General features: G+C 43.4%; 1 protein-coding gene and 1 non-coding gene across 6 annotated transcripts in view; one reads left to right on the plus strand and one right to left on the minus strand.

Moving 5' to 3' along the window:
* Positions 1–21073, minus strand: part of LOC135510695 (neurexin-2-like) — a 977907-nt gene that overhangs the window by 562001 nt on the left and 394833 nt on the right. The window lies entirely within an intron of this gene.
* trnaa-ugc (transfer RNA alanine (anticodon UGC)) lies at positions 16543–16618 on the plus strand. Its single transcript has one exon. It is a non-coding gene; the product is annotated as a tRNA-Ala (tRNA).

Consider the following 21073-nt stretch of genomic DNA (forward strand, 5'->3'; position numbering starts at 1 on the left):
ACAACTGGGTACTTTTCCACCATTGGGCAATGGACAGGTGAAAAGGCAAGCAATTGTGGAGGTGCTGGTACACAAATCTATACAGGATGTCTGCGTTTTCAAAGGTACACAGTTTTCAGGGTCCAACCTAGGACTTTTCTGAACATTCAGTGCTCAGTGCGTTCTTGTTGAGCTAACCATACATTGTGAGGAACTATTCATGATTGATTTCCAATTCAACAGGCCATCCTAAAATATCATATTATAATCGGGACCTCCAAAATCCAAAGGATGCTGTTTTAAAAAGACAGTGAGAGCACATTATAATAGCTTGTGGGAACTATTCTGCCCTTCAGCAGCAGAGTAAGAGCACTGGGGGAGCTATTTAGGGGACGGACCCCCAGTTGATTTCCATTACAGGATTTCAAAGGCAACCGCTGTAAAGGGTAGGGAACCCGCTTACTGGACCCACGTGAGCCCACACACACACATACATAAATATGCACATTGGGGAATAGGAGCAGACACACATATGTAAAATGGCAACGCAGGGGTTTAAGGCAACCCACTGGGCAGGAGAGTATATATTAGAAAATGAAAAGATGACTAACACACGTGGGCTTAGAAGTGTGTGTGTGTGTGTGTGTGTGTGTATGTGTACCATTGACCACCTCAATACCATGACAAACCTCTTCTGTACTTCATATGGGTGCCAATACCAACAAGCTGACCAGCGCGATTAAGACCTCCTCACCCATCACGGCCTACATCTAATAAGCACACTTAATGAACTATCCTCATTATTTTCTCTCTAATCACGTAACACAATCCAGTAATTAGACACGCTTGATTTCTCAAGAATTTCCCTCTCCCATGCTCAATAACCTGAGCATATCACCGTATGTCACGTGTATGGCACCACTCTGCACATAATGAGCTGGCCATCGTGCTACCGCAATACAGGCTGAACCGAGATGGAGGGGAGAGAGAGAGAGAGAGAGAGCAATTTCTGCTAGAGCTCTGTATGGTGAGCCCACGGTCAAGGTGACCGAGGACTCTGACACTGACACACACACACACACACACACACACACATACAAATAACACACAACTGTCATTTTCTCCCCCCTCCACGACACAGAGCACGTAGGAACGTATTGACAGGCGTGACCCTGTCAGTTGTGTGTTACGTCCACAGGGCAGTCAAGGCAACCTGAGAGTGGTCAGTTTCATAGAGCAGAGTGTGTCTGGGAAGGACTGTCATGACGGATGGTCCAGGAAATAGACTCAAGCACTAGTAATGCTCCTGTGAGTATTAGTGTGTGCGTGCGTGCGTGTGCGTGTGTGTGTGGCCAGAATGTAAAAGTCCACCTCTGAGAAGCCAGTCCACAGGGAACAGAAAATGGTCTCTGAAAGGCTGGTGCGCACAGTCGTGAGTCCAAGAACATCTTGTCCCTACAGACGTTCATTGTCATGAAAGAAAGAAAGGAGATACTGCACACAGCACAGGAGGTTGGTGGCACCTTAATTGGGGAGGACAGGCTCGAGGTGCTTGCTGGGGCAGAACGAGTGGAATGGTATGAAGTACATGGGTTCCATGTGTTTTGATGCCATTCCATTAGCTCTGTTCAAGCCATTATTTTATTGAGCCGTCCTCCCGTCAGCAACCTTCCACTAGTACACAGCGTTGCAGCACATGAAAGTGCATCATACAAAAGATGTGGAACGTCAAGGGTCCATGTTAAATGAAAAGGGTCAAGGTTTGATGTTCCATTACGCTGTAGTCTCCCCGATTCATGCTTCTTTGTATGAATTCAAAAATGAAAGTATTTCAACAAATCTGCCCTTCATAAACCCATGTTGAATATTATTACACTTGGATGCGAATGTAAAACTGTATTTATCATTAAAGAACACCTTTCGACACCCACCCGCATTGGTACCATGACCAAGACCAACTCAAAGTCAAAACATACACCAATCCAATAATAGAAACCTTAACCCATCATTAACATCAGACTATGCCCACACATTACTTGAAAGCTTTAATGTTGCCTAAAGGCGTCAAGAGAAGTTAACAACCTCCAACTCTTATCTCTCAGCCACGGCACTTCCGACTGCCTGCCTACGTAGGAGCGCAGAGGCGAACACTGCAAATGAAACACAGCTCGCAGATGCAGCAGACATTGGGTGAGGAGGTTAGTTTTCATTGACGTTAGTGCCACATTGCTTTCCCTGAAAAGAGTCTCTCTCTCTCTCTCCCTCTCTCTCTCTCGCTATTCCCACCCCCGCCCTCTCTTTTCCTCTCTCTCTCTCTCTCTCTCTCTCTCTCGCTATTCCCACCCCCGCCCTCTCTTTTCCTCTCTCCCTCTCTCTCCCTCTCTCTCGCTATTCCCACCCCCGCCCTCTCTTTTCCTCTCTCTCTCTCTCTCGCTCTCTCTCTCCCTCTCTCGCTATTCCCACCCCCGCCCTCTCTCCCCTCCCTTTTCCTCTCTCTCTCTCTCTCTCCCTCTCTCTCGCTATTCCCACCCCCGCCCTCTCTCCCCTCCCTTTTCCTCCCTCTCTCTCTCTCTCTCTCTATATATATATTTAGATACATCTCATTCCATCTCTCTCTTTGACACACTTGACACTGCCGCAAACTCACCTGAGCAACAGAGGGAGGCGGAATGAGTGAAGATAAAACAGCAGCGGAAGAGAAGACAGAGCCATTCAAAGTGACTGCTGTCTGACGTCAAAGGAAACATTAGGGAAGACAGGTTGACAAGGAGTGGCATATATTACCGGTATGTCTGTGTACTGTATAGAAATAATGTCACCATTGATGTCAAAGGTATATTATCTACTGTGTACAGTATATCCTTCTCGGGAATATATGTATATATATTTTTTATAGAGTTATTATTTAATATATTGTTTGGGCGTGGAAAAGAATGTCAGTCCAGTACATATCGCTATTCGAAATTGTATTTAGAGTCAATAAAATCAATTGCATGAATGCATTGTTGGAACACTGTAAATACATCTCAGCCTGGTGCGTGTACAACCCCGCCCCTGAGGATTGATTTGGACAGTGAAGCTAAAACCTTTAATTTGGCTCGATACTCCAACATTTTTAATTTGAGATCAAATGTTTACGTGAGGCGACCTTTTTTTTTTTAAAGGATATTTTCATACATATGTTTTGTCGTTTTAATAATGACAGCGCTTGAGTATCTGGTCCCCCCCTTTAGCTTGTCCAAATAAATACGGAGGGGAGTGTGTGAAATCTGTTTACAATATATGATAACCTAACCCCAGCATCAGAGAATTCCAGTAAAACTGAATCCCAAAAACAAAATCATTCCTGTAGTGTCCACCGATACCAGGGTTGAGCTCAATTCAGAATTGAGTTGAGAATGCCTCATAAATTCCAATTCCATTTTTGAATTGAATTTGAATTGAAGTAGTAAACAGGATTCATAATTGAAATTTGAACTTAATTAAAATATCATTGAATTCAGTGAAATTCAATGACATTCAAATGCCTTTTCTATATTAGGTGCCCATAAAACATCAAACATGTCGGTATACTGTATACATGCATATGATATTGTTTATTAAACAATACATTTCAGGCAAAACTATTAAATTAATGATCTAGGAAAATAAAACCTGTATGCGAATATTCAAAGTTACTCTATCTCATTAAATCACCTTTTTTTTTTTTTGCATTATGGGGAAAAAACTACATTTCGAATACATTAGTGCAACTCTCAAGTTGACCCTGAGGCCTTCAAAAGAAAGCCAAACACTGAGTGGAATATCCTTGAATTGCACTGATTCAATTCTACTTCCTGTCACTCAATCTCTAATTCCACATATTCCTGTGGATGTCAATACAATTCGAATTTAAAACTCATGAGTCGAATGGGAGTCAATTCCAGAATTCTGAATTGAGCCCAAGCCTGGTAATTATGTGGGTGGCTCGACAACAGTTGGGTGAACGAGTAATGCTAGCAGCACTGACAGAAGCACTGGAAAAAAAACAGCCCCGTTTCTATTTCCACTCCACAGAACCTGGCAGCTGTAGAACAAGGCACCACATGACTTTAGAGGAGAGTAACTTCAATGACTTATAATTTGAAGTACACCTAACATGTCGGAATGCGCCAGCCTTTTGATACAAAATACTCCTCTCAAACTCTATTTAATGCCAAATACTGCCCTCAAACTCTATTTAATGCCAAATACTGCCCTCAAACTCTATTTAATGACACGCCCACTGCATTTAAATTGCTCATGCGTGATATCATCAAGCATCGCCATCAAACATCAGACATGTATTATGCATTTGATGTCAAGAAGCCCATATCTGTTTAAACCGTCTATTCAAAACACGCGTGTGCTGTATACATGTTTACCGCCTTTCCAGCTGTGGTGAGAGAGAGGCTGGTGCTGGGCTGCGTGTCTGCCCTGCGTAACGGGAGAGGACGGCTTGGTCCTCGAGGGCTGTCGCCCACCCCGGGCCACGCAGCCACTGGCACAGACAGCCGCATCTCCATGGAGACGGGGGCCTGATGATTTCAAGGAGTGGAGATGAGAATGATGCAAGGGAGGAATGACGAAGGGAACAGACACACGGCAGCTGGGTGGAGAGAAAAGGCAGAGAGAGGTGGAGAGATGGAGAGCGAGGGGGAGGTGAAGTGAGGGAGAGCGAGAGTAAAGAGAGAGCGAGGGAGAGAGCGAGGGGGAGGAGGCGGGAGAGAGAGATGGAAGGAGAAAGAAAAATAGAGAGAGAGAGGCAGAGAGACAGAGAGAGGGGGGATAAGGAGAGAGGTAGATAGCTGCACATCCCATGCCAGTGACACCCAGGGGGATACTCCTGTTACTAACATAATTTTCTCCCCATCCTGTCTCTAGCTACCTCCCCACTCCTCTCTTCACATACTATAGTAGGCTACCTTCACGTCTCAAAGCCATCATTTCTGCTGTCTCACCCGATCTAATCCCATTACAATATACTGTATGTGATTGGATGCCCTCAATAGGGACAACCCCAGTAGCATTGGAAATACTGTGAAACTCCATTTGCACATGAAAAAACAAAAACAACCACCATCTTAAATAGCCAGAGGAAAGTGAGGAAAGCACCCCCAGTGTACAAGCGACTTCCACACCCATCCACCACTACCTCCAGTCAAGCACCCACCAAACTGGAGGCAGCGCAGTGAGCAGTGTGGTGAGCTCCACAATGTTAGGAATCAGCTGGTTAGTCAGCATCACTATCATAGACTGTAGAGTCCAGGGATCCATGTCCTCCAACTGACATACTGTACATTCAATAGGTATTAACCTGATGTAACATCATACTTAACCGACATTATGCAAAGGGTACAGTAAAATAATGTTAACTAATTCTCTTTGGACAATATACATATATATATATTTTTTTGTATAATTTGCCCCAAATGAAACTCACACAATATAATAGTTATTTAATAACACTGCATATATAATGATAATGGGAAAATCATGCCTTTAATGCATACAATAATGTCATTCGGCCTAGGCAGAACTAGGGGATGTTTAGTGTGTGTGTGCGTGTACGTGTGTGTGTGTGTGTGTGTGTGTGTGTGCGTGTGTAGTGGCAGACAGGTAGTTGACTAGGCAGTGGGCAGTCCATATGGGATACTTCTCAGCAGGTACCCAGCCAGCTGTCACACTGCCTCCCAGCACACTCAGGAGACTCCCCCAGACATGCACACATACATACATACAAACCTAAAGCACAACTTCACTGGGGAAGAGCCTGCAACAATAATATGCGATAAAAAAAAACACACTATCTGGAACCTAAAAGGGTCCTTTGGCTTTTGTCCTACTTGATAACTGCGGATTGCTTGGCTTCATAGCTAGCTTGTTTTTAGCGTGCACTCCTGAACTCTGGTCTCTTCTATTGTCCTCGTTAGTCTTCAACAAATCACAGTCGCGGCTTCCTCGGTCACAGAACATGCCGCCGCATTGCAAGCAAATTTCAACATTTTTGGGGGGTTGAAACGGTCTGTTTCTAAAACAAGTTTGGGTTATTCGTGGTTATTCTCTATGCTTTGACCACGACTACAAATCAAGGACGAGTTAACAGAATATTAGCTTTCAAAATGAGATTCATATTGGACAGTTACTTAAACAATGCTGAGGCAAAAGACAGAAGAATCTACTTGATTTGAGTTAGTTAAAGTGCCATGACAAACAGGAACTCGTTTGGTCGTATTCAGTCTTCCACAATAGGTACATTTCAACGTCGCAACTATAAGACAGATAATGAAGTCAACTCATGTATTTTTTTGACCTTCCCACCATTCATGCCTAGTAAGACCAATAATATATTACTTTTATTGGGTTTTGGGTTGAATAATCTTCCCTCAAACCTGGACGCCTCTTATTGACTGTTATTTAATGATACCTATGTAATACAATGAATCAGTGTTTGCCAATCCCAATATGATGGATCACGGTAGCACTGAGATTCTACTCTACACTTTGGCCTATTCAGTGATATCCAAACCAGAAAGGTAGAAGTTGCCAATGATATAGATGCCTATTACTTACCCACATACAGTGTCTGATCAGGCCATTACTGATGATGACGATAATGCCGATAACGATGATTGCACTTTTAATAATCATTTTTATGCAAATCGCCAACCATCTTTGAATTATGCACGTATACAGTGCCAACAGACACGACAGCTAATTGGCCGCCTTTCGATCTCCATGGCAACCAACCGCCCCACTGCCGTTGCTATAGTCCCCCTCCTAACTCCTCCACCGCACTATCAGTCTCCCCTTTCTAATTTCCCTTACTACTGCTAAATCAGATATTGAAAAGAGGAAGAAGTAGTTTCTCATCCATTTTTTATAATGCCTAACTAAGGATGCATTTTCTGAAAGTTTCTCCTCCCAACTTGCTCTCTCTCTCTTTGATCCAAACACAGCCACTTCCTTCTCCTCAATTAATTAATACATTAACCTGCAAATGGAGTGCAAAAAAACCCACTTAGAGAGGTGGTATAATAAAGCTGCAGAATACAGGGATGGGATGCTAGGTGTCTGTGCGTGAGTATGTGTGTCCGCGTGTGTGTGTGCGGGTGTCTACATGTTTGGGCATCTAAAGTACCACCTCCCCCAGGACAGGCCTGTTAACAAGACCCAAGTCAGTTCCCCTAGTTCAGGCCTGTTAACAAGACCCAAGTCAGTTCCCCTAGTTCAGGCCTGTTAACAAGACCCAAGTCAGTTCCCCTAGTTCAGGCCTGTTAACAAGACCCAAGTCAGTTCAGGCCTGTTAACAAGACCCAAGTCAGTTCCCCTAGTTCAGGCCTGTTAACAAGACCCAAGTCAGTTCCCCTAGTTCAGGCCTGTTAACAAGACCCAAGTCAGTTCCCCTAGTTCAGGCCTGTTAACAAGACCCAAGTCAGTTCCCCTAGTTCAGGCCCGTTAACAAGACCCAAGTCAGTTCCCCTAGTTCAGGCCTGTTAACAAGACCCAAGTCAGTTCCCCTAGTTCAGGCCCGTTAACAAGACCCAAGTGAGCTCCCCCAGTACAGGCCTGTTAACAAGGCCCCCATCAGCTCCCCCAGTCGACGTGGAAGTCAATAGTGAAACAGCCAGCCCTGCCGTGCCACACAGACTCATCTGTCTTTTATCAGTGTCTCTCCAGCCTTCACGTTCAGCCAGCAGTCAATAGCTGGAAGAGACTAATCCATAACAGCAGCATGGAGTCTGATACGCACCCAGATGATTAAGTGTGAACAGCCTCGCAGCGTCACAACCAACATCTGCCAGCAGGCCCATGCATTTATGCTCCTCGAAGGAGAGTGGCACACATACACACAGACACAAACACACACACGTGCTTACATAGACATGTCCACTCACACAAAATCAGATACACGCAGATGCAAAAACACACACACACACACACACACACGTGCTTACGTAGACATGTACACTCACAAAAAAATCAGACACACACACACACACACACACACAGGAGGCAAACACACACACACACACACACACAGGAGGCAAACACACACACACACACTCTCTCAATGGCTGACCCATTTAACACACAGCTGGGTGTGCATCAGGAGTGTGTAGATAAAGGGATGTCCTGCGGTATGCAAACCACGCTACTCCTTCGTCTGTGTGTGTACAGGGACGTGTGTGGGGTGTGTGAAGTAAAACAACACGCTTCCTTACAGAAGGCAACACACACTAGGGACATGTTAATAATTTAGCAGACACGCGCATCCAGAGCGATTAAGGTTAAGTGCCTTGCTCAAGGGCACAGACAGAGTTTTTACCAAGTTCACCAGGGACACCAGGTCCTGTAGTTTTAGGTTGGCTTTGAGGGAATTCCAAGACCAGGGGGCTGAGTAACGAAAGGACCTTTTCTATGCTCGGTTCTAATTTTCGTGACTCAGCATGAAACAAGACTGAAATCTGAGCTTGTATGGGTTTTTCATTTCGAGCTAGAAGAGAAGATAAATAAAATGCCCTTACACACTCGGTGTACAAACCATTCGAAGCTCTTACCATGACATATTACATGACCTATGACCCCTTTAACGATGTCACCCGCTAAATCCACTTCAATCAGTGTAGATGAAGGGGAGGAGACAGGTTAATGAAGGATTTTTAATCCTTGAGACAATTCAGACATGGATTATGTATGTGTGCATAGGGTGAATGGGCAAGACAAAAGATAAGTGCCTTTGAACGGGGTATGGTAGTAGGTGCCAGGCGCACACGTTTGAGTGTGTCAAGAACTGCAATGCTGCTGGGTTTTTCCACAATCAACAGTTTCCCGTGTGTGTCAAGAATGGTCCACCACCCAAAGGACATCCAGCCAACTTGACACAAATATGTGAAGCAGTGGAGTCCACATGGGCCAGCATCCCTGTGGAAATGCCTTTGACACCTTATAAAGTTCATGCGCTGAAGAATTAAGGCTGTTCTGAGGGCAAAAAGGGGGCGCAACTAAGGTGTTCCTAATATTTTGTACACCCCCCCATGTAAATAAGAATGTAGCCGTGTTTGAGCCTGCATGTTGCTAGTGAGGTCCACCCGAGAGCACTGTGGAGGTCACGATGGTGAGTTAGACGTCTCTGATTGGTGACAAAACTAAGGGCCGCATGATACCATACAGACAAGAGCCTTTAGTGTAAAGCTTGAGGCTCGCACATAGAAAGCATCACCATCGTCTAATACAGAGAGGCAAATATAACGATTGAACTATTATCTGGCGGCAAAGGAAAAACAAGCTTGGTGCCGGTAATAAAACCCTGACAGGGTTCTCTACACGGGTGGTGAAGCTGAACCTCTCACCCCTCCACTCCAAACTCCCAGATATTTGCACGTTTGACTTGCTCTATGGAATGTCCTTCCAAGGTAGTAATGACATGGTTTTCAGAGTGTTGAGCATTTGAAAATACCATACATTTTGTTTGAGGGATTCAGAAAAAGCTTTAAATCGTACAGATTCCTTAGAATGATGTTTTAACCTCTTACATCTATGGGGGCGCTATTTCATTTTTGGATGAAAAACGTTCCTGTTTTAAACAAGATATTTTGTCACAAAAAGATGCTCGACTATGCATATAATTGATAGCTTTCGAAAGAAAACACTCTGACGTGTCCAAAACTACCAAGATATTCTCTGTGCGTGCCCTAGAACGTGAGCTTCAGGCAAAACCAAGATGAGATGGCATCCAGGAAATTAACAGGATTTTTGAGGCTCTGTTTTCCATTGTCTCCTTATATGGCTGTGAATGCGAGAGGAATGAGCCTGCCCTTTCTGTCGTTTCCCCAAGGTGTCTGCAGCATTGTGACGTATTTGTAGGCAGATCATTGGAATATTGACCATAAGAGACCACATTTACCAGGTGTCCGCCCGGTGTCCTGCGCTTGGTGCGCAAAGTCACCTGCCAGTATTTTTCCTTGGGATACAGAGAGGAAAGCAAGCTTCCACGAACTGCATATCAATGAAGAGATATGTGAAGAAACACCTTGAGGATTGATTCCAAACAACGTTTGCCATGTTTCGGTCGATATTATGTAGTTAATCCGGAAAAAGTTTGACGTTGTAGGTGACTGAATTTTCGGTTCGTTTCGGTAGCCAGACGCAATGTAGAAAACGGAACGATTTCTCCTACACACAGACGCTTTCAGGAAAAACTGCGCATTTGGTATGTAACTGAGTCTCCTCATTGAAAACATCAGAAGCTCTTCAAAAGGTAAATGATTTTATTTATTTGGTTATCTGGTTTTTGTGAAAATGTTGCGTGCTAAATGCTACTCAAAATGCTATGCTAGCTTTGCATACTCTTACACAAATTAGTCAATTTCTATGGTTCAAAAGCATATTTTGAAAATCTGAGATGACAGTGTTGTTAAGAAAAGGCTAAGCTTGAGAGCAGACGCATTATTTTCATTTTATTTGCGATTTTCAGAAATCGTTAACGTTGCGTTATGCTAATGAGCCTGAGGCTTTAGTCACAAACCCGGATCCAGGATGGGGAGTTTCAAGAAGTTAAAGCTCTCTGAGCTTTTTCAAAAGTCAAATTGCTGCCACCTGAATAGAGAATAATGTCAACCACATAACAATTGTCATCGGATGTCTCAATGTGTTGCCCAATGTTGTTGATATAGACAATAAACCACAGAAGACCTAAGATGTACTGTATCATTGAGGCACACCTGAGCACAACTCAACATTGTCTGACTTACAACCGTCTGTCTTAACAAACGGGGCTCGATTTTTACAGGTAGTTCACAAACCACTCCAGAGCATGACCAGCAATTCCCGACAAAATTCAATCTCTGCACCAAGACAGTGAGGTCCACAGTGTCAAACGCCTTTGACAAGTCTATAAATGCAGATAAACGATGCAGCTTCCTATCCAGGGCACAAGTGAACATCATTCAAAACCTTCACAGTTGCTGTGACAGTGCTGTGGCCACACCTGAAACCTGATTGTATAACAAAAACAAGAGTGTTGTCCTGGAGATAGGCCTAAAGCTGCGTATTGACTAGGGACTCCAATACCGTTGCCAGAATAGGCAATTTAGATATGGGTCGATAGTTATTCAGTAGAGTGGGATCACCTCCATTCAGAAGAGGTATTTAATATACTAATTTCCACAACCTGGGGATTTCATTACATTCTTGGGTGAGGTTAAACATGTATGTTCAAGGAGAGCAATGATGTCTGCTGCTAATTGGAGTAGGCGGGTATCTAGATGATCAGGGCCAGGGGATTATTTTGGACAACGCACCTCTGAGACAGAGAACAGCAGGAAGGAGAACCTAGAGAAGGAGTGGTGGGGGGGGGCGCTGATGTTGACCTTTGACCGTAGCAAATAATCCACCTGCATCATGAGAATGTTGATTAAAAGAGTTCAGAATAGAGGTTCTCTCAGTTACCACCTGTAGGTCAATCAGCAGTTGTTTATGGAGTTGTTGCCAAAATTTGGAAGGATTATTCTGATTATCAGCAGTATATTTGATGTTCCGGTCTGCTTTCAGCATTTGGGTCATAGCCACATCCTTATTCCGAAGTTGAAAGTCATCCAATCATCAGCTGAATCAGACCTTTTTGCATTGGCCCACAAAGTATTCTGTTTCCTTATGATTTCAGTTAGTTCGTCTGTGAACCAAAGGTTGTCTCTGCCCTTAATTCTATACTGTTTGAAAGGGTTTATTGAAGTAAGAAAAAGGCTAATTCAACAACAGGGATCTCTATTCCAGGCAGTGGCGATATCAATCTTGGTGGGGAAAACAAACATGTGGGATGCATGCCAGCAAAGCCACAACACAACAATAAACAATACATGAATTGCACTATAACGGTGACAGATGTTGACCACAAACGGTTAGGGTCTACATAAAGCTGTCCCAACAGCAGTCCCAACACCTTACCACTGCTACACGTGGTTTCAGCGGAGCCTTGTCTGGCAGCGAAAACAGTTAATGGCAGACTTGCTTCAACAAATGTGGTTTCTACTGACAATTGAGATGTACAAACTATGGCATAAGCGGATAAGAGGCCATCCGTAATTTCGATGAAGACGTTAATGAGCAAGCACCGACGGACATAGTCAATATAACTATTTTGTTCAGCACTTTTGAAATGTACAGCGACAGAATGCAGAACATGGGCCGTTCTTAGTGTACAAGTCAGAACCGTAGGATAAATAAATGGGGCATATAAACAGACAATGAAAGCTCTTACAATATACGGCAATTGCATTTCTCTAAAAGAGGTTATAGGCAATTTGTGCACCACCAAGTTAGAACAGTGGCAAAATTAAGAGGTAAAAATAGGCAAAATTATGAGGTTGAGGCACATTGAACACCTTTTGGGTCTTTGCGTACCCAAAAACATGCACGTCATATAACACTATTTGACACGTCAAGCTTTTAATTTGACACGTTGAATAACACAGTTCTATTATAGAATGTTGTCTGTGCTGAATTTGCACGTGCAAGTCAAGGGACACCACCACTATCAGTAGCACAGTCAAAGCTGTATAAAAAAAGTAGCCAAACAAGCACAAACCGGGTCACGAACAAAATACAGCGTTGGTGAAAATAGACCAAATGATTAGGGTGAGGCACATGTGCTACTAACAGTTTATTACACAATATACACTTAGTATTACTTTCTTAGCTACAGTATACATATCTTCCTGGCATATCACATCATTTATGCAGCAGCGTACAATATGCTTTTGGACTAACCTTGTGAAGGTGGCGCGGCGGTCCTTTGTGTTTGCAAATTTTTTCATCAAGCCTTGTCATCAAAGTCTGGCATCATCTGGATTTATGGTGGGATCTTGGAGAAAAAAACCACAGCCACTCCATTGAATAGCAGGCTAACGTTAGTGGTTTCTTTGCAGCGCTTGAAGTTAGTGACTGATTCCTTCTAAACGACTCATTGTTGAATTTGCGATTTCCTACTTTTTGTGTCATCTTCGTGTACAATGGCCGATGAGCACCGATACATTTTATCTATAATTTCTCTTCATTATTTCTCTTCATATGACAAGGATTAAAAAGGATTTGCCAGTAGATCGATGACATCAGATGATGACTGCTTGCTATCTTACTTTGAAAGTAAGATGTTGACATGATCAGTCCAATCAAAGCTACTGTAGATATAACGTGATTTGATGTCATTCTATCTGTGGCCAATGACCTTGAGCCTTCTTGGACTGGCACTTCTAATATCGATGGGCAAAATTATTTGAGCTCCAACCTTAGAATTGGGGATGATGTCCTGTCTCATGATTGACATAAAACTGAGCCAATCATGACAGAGAACTGAGCCAATCGTGACAGAGAACTGGCACAACGCTCTGTATTTTCTGCTGGCTAGCCTCACCTACCACAGAAAGCACTGAGCTCGGCTGAAACACCTGTATTTTGGAGCTGCCTGACTCAAAAAAGCAAAAAAGTGCGGCTTTATTAAGTCAATAAAAACATTTTTTACATTGTTTGCAAACTGATATGTTACACGTCACAAGCAAAACAGGCAAGCCTCCCCCCCACAAAAAAATATATATCTATATCTATATTAAAAGTCACAATCTGTGTGAGATTACAGGTATTACATAGATTCTTGAGTTGGACGTCAACCAGTCTAGGTTCAGGTCACCCAAAGCACAAATTCAGATTTGCCATATTGTGATAATAATTATAAAATACAATCCAGATAGCCAGCAATAGCAGATTGGTGTCTATAACAACAGGAGAAAACAAGATTTAAGGATGCACAGAGATTTATATTTAAAGACAGATATCCCGCATTTAAGGGGCATCGGGCCCTTAATGCATTGTCAAGAGTAGACAATAGAAAAAATAACAACATGTTCATTGTTTGCCTACTGTAGCAGACAACTTGAGAAGTAACCATAAAACATTTTACAAGACTCCTATCTATAGATCTGTGAGGCTGCGCCAAACACAAATACATTAAGCTACAATAAACAACAGCAAAGGTCAAGTAATACAAATCTGAAAAGCATACAAGTTCCTGATGAATCCACAGGCTAGATTTACATTTAGGATCAGAGACTGCAGTGTGTGCATGTAAGTGGGTGCCGGGGCAGTGAGAGAAGGTCACGGGAGAAGGGGGTATCCAGTACCAGACAGGGGTTAACTCTAATAGTTGTAACATCAATATCATAAAGCATATACCGTCAAGATGATGGAGATGGTTCCACAAGTGTTCACACATCCGAACACAATTAGCCCTCTTTATGAGGTCGGGGGTACTGCGGTTGTCACCAACCCCAGACTTGAAACCCTATGCACACCGACACTACAGGTGGTTTAGTTAGTTACTAGTGGACTGGAGTTAGTTAGTAGTGTTCAGCTCAAACATACTACTATACTCCAGCCTCTCAGTTGCCCTTGTGGCAGAAACCGTGTGCCGTCTGGGTGTAGCAGAGCACAGCTGCCCCACACGATGGATGGACCTCATTGTCGCACAGGTTAGAAGCTATCCTTGATGGGATGGACCAACTGTTTATCACTCTTTCCCTCCCACCTCTTAACCCCCCCACCCCTTCCCCGCTCTACCTCTATCCATCCTCCTCCCGTACGCCATTCACGCCCCGGCAATGTGCTTGCATGACGGATGACCAACAGAGAAACGAAGTCTCCCAATAGTTCCCCCCCCCCCCCATGTGTGCTTTTCTTCACCGTTTCATCTAATTGCCTCTTTTTCTTTTCTGTTTCGCTCTCCCTCCATTTCTCCCTCTCTGCCATCAATCTCACACATAATAGCTGTGTTTAATGAATGTCCAATGCTTTTTATTTCACTTGCTCGCTCCTGTGTTTCTCACATAGCCATTCACTATAGCATGAAGTTGCCCCAGGGTGGTGATGTCAGGTCAGTTTTAAATCCTCCTTCCTGATGTTTTATTAAGGCTAAGCTGATTCTAGATCTGTAACTATGGGCAACTTATTCTTGAATTCAAGCGAATACAGACTCAATATGGGAAGTAACTCTTGATAATCGAAATCCACATCCCACATTAAGTGGTGGTCAAACTTGATTAATCCGCGTCTATCTCAAATCTGTTGCCGAGGCAATGTGGGACTGGATATAAATACTGTCTCTTTCCTCTCTCTAACACCACTCTTCCTTCCTTCCCCTCCTCCTGTCACCCGGTTAGTCTAGTCAGTGAGATGTTAAGTGAAATACATTACGCCTCACTCCTACCAAGACAAACTGGAGGAGTGTTTCTTCACTGAGAAAAAGGAGAAAAATCACCTTAACATTACCAGCAATCAAACCTTAGGAAACTGTCTTGTGAGCGTTTTTTTTTTTTTTTGGGGGGGGGGTGTGACTTGATAAACTGAGTAATTCATCATCAATTTCCTGGTGAAGAGCAGAAAATTCCCTCCCCGGGACGGGGCCCTGCCGTCCTCCATGATTCATTTGAATAAAAAGCACTACATCAACATTAATACGGATTGCTAATTAAGTTCAGATCGTTCATGTTTTTTTGCTGAGATAGATTATCAGAAGCTGAATCAGAATGACGTATTACTCATGGGGGTGCACAACGTCGATTTCTCTGACACTTATAGGGGGGGGGGGATGAAGGTGTGGGACACATTGATAATTCAATTCTCATGGTGGAATCATGCTTTCTTATGTTGTAATTCAAACCATAGCATGGGGCACAGGTCCCATGGCCAGAGCTTGAGAGCTATTGAGCTAGGGACATATACTAACAGTACATTATGCCCACCTGGGCAGAGCCTTTGCAGAGCTGTTAAATATTCAACAAGGCTAATTCAGTGAGCTGGATGGGGGCCCGAGCTAGGCTGCTAGGGTTGCTAACCACTAGCACCTTATTGATTAAAGTTGTGCTGTGGGGAGGTGGAGCGAGACGGAGAGGGCAGTCCGAGACTCAGAGTACTCAAGCCTTTATACATGAAGAGAGCTGGCACAGCCGTTTTACTGCCGAGGTAGTAGACTGGAGTGAAACGGAGTCAGCCGAGTATAATGTAAGGCGCTAACAACATAAATCTTTATCGGAGGCGGAAGCTACATAAAGTCGTCTGGGATTAGTGCCTATCCAATAGTCGCTATAAATCCCTACTGGGGACAAGAACTAAATAATGACAATTACATTGGTACATAGACACACCCCTGAGGGCCACAAAAAAATACTATGTTAATATACAGTACAGTGCATTTGGAAAGTATTCAGACCATTTGACTTCTTCCACAATTTGTTACGTTACAACAATCTAACATGAATTAAATATAAACATATCCTAATAAATCTACACACAGTACCCCATAATGACAAAGTGAAAACATTTTTTTTTAAATATTTTGCAAGTGTATTAAACATAAAAAACAGATACAAAATTGAGCTCAGGCGTATCCTGTTTCCATTGATCTTCCTTGAGATGTTTCTGTAACTTGATTGGACTCCATCTGTGGTAAATTCAATTGATTGGGCTTAATTTGGAAAGGCACACACCTCTATATAGGGTCCTGTGTGGCTCAGTCGGTAGAGCATGGCGCTTGCAACGCCAAGCGTCGTGGGTTCGATTCCCACTGGGGCCACCCATATGCAAAAGTAGTGGCCCCAGCCGACTTGTAAGTCGCTTTGGACAAAAGCGTCTGCTAAATGGGATATTTTTTTTATTTTTTTTTATATTAAGGTCACACAGTTGACAGTGCATGTAGGAGCAAAAGCCAAGCCACGAGGTCGAAGGAATTGTCCGTAGAGCTCCGAGACGGAATTGTGTCGAGGCACAGATCTGGAGAATGGTACCAAAAAATGTTTGCAGCATTGATGGTACCCAAGAACACAGTGGCCTTCATCATTCTTAAATGGAGGAAGTTTGGAACCACCAACACTCTTCCTAGATCGGGCCGACCACCCAAACTGAGAAATCGGGGGAGAAGGTGACCAAGAAACTGATGGTCACTCTGATAGAGCTTCAGAATTCCTCTGTGGTGATGGGAGATCCTTTTAGAAGGACAACCATCTCTGCAGCACTCCACCAATCAGGCCTTTATGGTAGAGTGGCCAGACGGAAGCCACTCCTCAGTAAAAGTCACATGACAGCCCACTTGGAGTTTGCCAAAAGGCACCTAACGGACTCTCAGACCATGAGAAACAAGATTCTCTGGTTTGATTAAATGAAGATTGAAGTCTTTGGCCTGAATGCCAAGCGTCATATCTAGAGGAAACATGGCACCCATCCCTACGGTGAAGCATGGTGGTGGCAGCATCATGCTGTGGGGATGATTTTCAGTGGCAGGGTATGGGAGACTAGTCAGGACTATTCATGAAAACCTGCTCCAGAGCGCTCAGGACCTCTAACTGGGGCGAAGGTTCACTTTCCAATAGGACAACGACCCTAAGCACTCAGCCAAGACAACACAGGAGTGGCTTCAGGACAAGTCTCTGAATGTCCCAGCCAGAGCCCGGACTTGAACCCCATCGAACATCTCTGGAGAGAACTGAAAATAGCTGTGCAGCGATGATCCCCATCCAACCTGACAGAGCTTAAGAGGTACTGCAGAGAAGAATGGGAGAAACTCCCCAAATACAGGTGCCGAGCTTGTAGCGTCATACCCAAGAAGACTCAAGGCTGTAATCTCTACCAAAGGTGCTTCAACAAAGTCCTGATTAAATGGTCTGAATACTTATGTCAATGTGATATCAGTTTTTTTTGTTTATATACATTTGCAAAAATGTCTAAAAACCTGTTTTTGCATTGCCATGTGATGAGAAAAACAACAACAATTTAATCCATTTTAGAATAAGGCTGTAATGTAACAAAATGAGAAAAAGACAAGGGTTCTGAATGCTATCGGAATGCACTGTATACGTGGAGATTTTAATTTGAAAGAACACACTGTTTCCATATTTGTGTTCAACATTCACAGCCATCTTCAATACATTCCTTTTTAGTGCATATAGTCAAATAGAACTAGACATCAAGCCTTCCGGTCTTCCGGAAGTTGAGAGTAAACACTTCATTGCACATAGGAGTAGGGGACATCATATTTTTGTACCCATTATACCCATTAGAGTAATCACAATTGTATATTTAGAATTGGACAGATCTATAATGGGAAAAGAAGAACTCGGAAAGACGTGACAGTCAAGTCCAGACGAAATAGAGTACCACTCAATCTTACAACATACACAATGTTTTCACTCTCACTAAGAAAATGGCCTTAGAAGTCCAGAAACACTAACTGGGTCATAACAAATTGCACCCATTGCAATAAAAGGCATCTGGAGATAAGTGTCCAAGCTATGATAATATCTCCTTTACAGCAGGGAGGCCTGACCATTGACTCTAAAATGGACACAGCCTTATCGACAAACAGACAAATAAGCCAAAGAACACTGACCCAACAGACACATAAAAATGGCTTTGTTACAGTATCCTCTCTGAGCCTCTGGCGGAAGAAGGAATATAAATTCCCTATTAATATTGGGGGAAAGTTGGATTCATTGTATCAGTGTTCCAATGTCTCTGGAGCCCATGGCCTGTATTGGCTTTTGGGGACTATCTGGATGGATTCTGCCCATTGTCTTCCTCTGAATCGTGAGCCTTGATACAGGCAGGAGGAGCTGTTTTATTGCACAACAAAGGAGCTTCCTTCACAATGTGACCCCGTTAATACCGCAGCAGGAGAGGGCGTATTGAAATCAATGGAGATGCTCCTGTTGAACTTCTGGTTTACTATTCTGTCATCTGGGGCTCAGGGTGGCTGGGGCCAAAACACGATGCTTTGGTGGCCCACATGCATACCGAACACATGCGCACAAGCACATAGGTACACACTCTCGTACATACAGAAAGATGGGTGTGAACACACACCCACGTGTGCAAAAACACACAAACACACTCTTAATCTCCAGGGTGAGCCCTCCCGATGACAGGCTGCTTAGCTCTGTGTATACAGAGAGCTCTTTTGTACCAACCATTGAGACAGGTGGATGGCTGGCTTGACTACAGTTTGAGGCAAACAGCTTTTATGGGAGTTTTTAAGGCAAAAACAGAGACACAAGGCAGACAGCAGACAGAAGCCAGCTCATCTCAGAACTGCTTGGTTATTCACTTGCTGTGTTTCGACTCACAAACACACACAGGCTTTGTAGTAATCATCCTACGTCTACATTTACGTAGTTAGAAGTCCACCGGAAGCATATGTCCTGTAAGGAGTTTACCAACTAACAGCATGTTAACTAACAGTACGAGAAACAGGCGGACAGGACTTATAGACCGACAAAACAGATGTACAGACAGACAGATTGACGGAAACAACAAGACAGCCGACCTAACAACCGCGCGGCCGTTGTCATGACGGCGGTGGAGGGAAATGTGCCGTTAGGCTTAATGAGCCCAATGAACCGACACAGGCCAATTAGAGCCGGCACGAAGCAGGGGGGGGGGGGTGACGTAAGGAACCCACACACCCCAATCTGCAACAACAACTTCACACACACAAGTCCCTCCTTTTTACTAACCTCATCCTTCTGCTTCCTGCCTGTATTACAGATGAGTGACAGTTTATGATTAGCAGCACGACATGGACAGAGAAATGAACACAGCAATGTACACAAACCTGTGTCAGGTTGAGTTATAATGACATGTGTTCCATTCTTAAGCACATAATCAATTGCTGTATCTTTTAAATGAATTCCCATTCAGGCCCACACAGGACTGTATCTGTTCAAGTCAGTTTTAACCTTTAATCCTGTCTTACTGAAGAGCAGACCATTATTAGGACTGTCTTTTCACATTATTTGGGGGGTTTAGAGGAGAGCAGCCAAATCAATGTGCTTTTATCCCTGACAAAATATAACCAGTCTTTCCCAGAATTAAAGGGAGAGTGAACAGAGACCAACCGTGCTGTACTAAGTGGGAATTGCAGAGTACTACATAGAGTATGTTTTTTTAGCAGCTGGCAGAGATACTGAACACCTTGACTTGACAGAAAATCTACGGTAGGTTTAAACGGGACTAAGTTATAATGTATTTTCTGAGATCCATAGGTGATTCTTTGGCCAGCAAGTGAGCATAGTAAATGCCATATATATGTTATCAGCAAACTGTATGTTTCACCATTCTCATCAGCAGGTTACCAATCAGCTGGTCTTTCACAATCCTATACAGGCCTATGCACCTATGCACTACTCCAATTACAGCATACTAGGAGTCTATGCACATCTGGCCCAGAGAGTATAATATTAGTCTAGCTCACTCTTAAGATTCAAAAGCTAAATGAAAACTAATTGGAAACTTTAGCCATATAACTGTCAGTGATTAGCTTTGATGAATTACCTCTGCAGTGAGCATAGGGGTTGGCGGGGGATCAACGTGCGCGTGTGTGTGTAGCGCAGTCCAATCCCTTGCCGAGTTCGACCACCTGTAAACCCCAGTAATAACACCACGGCGCCCCAGGCTTCTCTCTCTGTACCGTACTACAGGCCAACGAGTCTCCTTTACAATGAGTTATGGACTGTGCTGACTCGAGTCTATTCTCCATTTATTGCCTCATAACCACAATTAACAATGCACCACTAGGTTGCCCAACTTAGAAGGTCTGGGTGTACTCCCAAAAATGCTAAGTATAATAGAAAAAGGGATATGTCTGCATTTTTTTTTTTTTTTTTTTTTTTTTTTTTTTTTTTTGAGGGTCCAAGTGATGTGGTTCTCTTATTTCCTTTCCCACATCTCTTTGGTCTTTGGCCACATGGAACTCCCCAAGCAAATTAAGGAGGCCTCGACAGAGCTTCTTTTTTTTTCAATTTCCAATAGTGTCAGCGGTAACTGTTTAGCGACTCTGTCAGGACACTTAGAAGGCAAAATAAAAGACCCAAAATGTTCCTTCTGGCATGCGATGTCAATCAACTGCATAGACAACTTTTGACACACACAGTCATGAGTGAGATCCAAATATGGAATCTAAGAGAGGAGACACAGAGTTCAGATGTCCGTGGGATATAAATAATCAACAGAGACATAAAACTACACAGCTATCCCATCC

This window comes from Oncorhynchus masou, chromosome 23 (assembly GCF_036934945.1).
Source record: "Oncorhynchus masou masou isolate Uvic2021 chromosome 23, UVic_Omas_1.1, whole genome shotgun sequence".
NCBI lineage: Eukaryota > Metazoa > Chordata > Actinopteri > Salmoniformes > Salmonidae > Oncorhynchus > Oncorhynchus masou.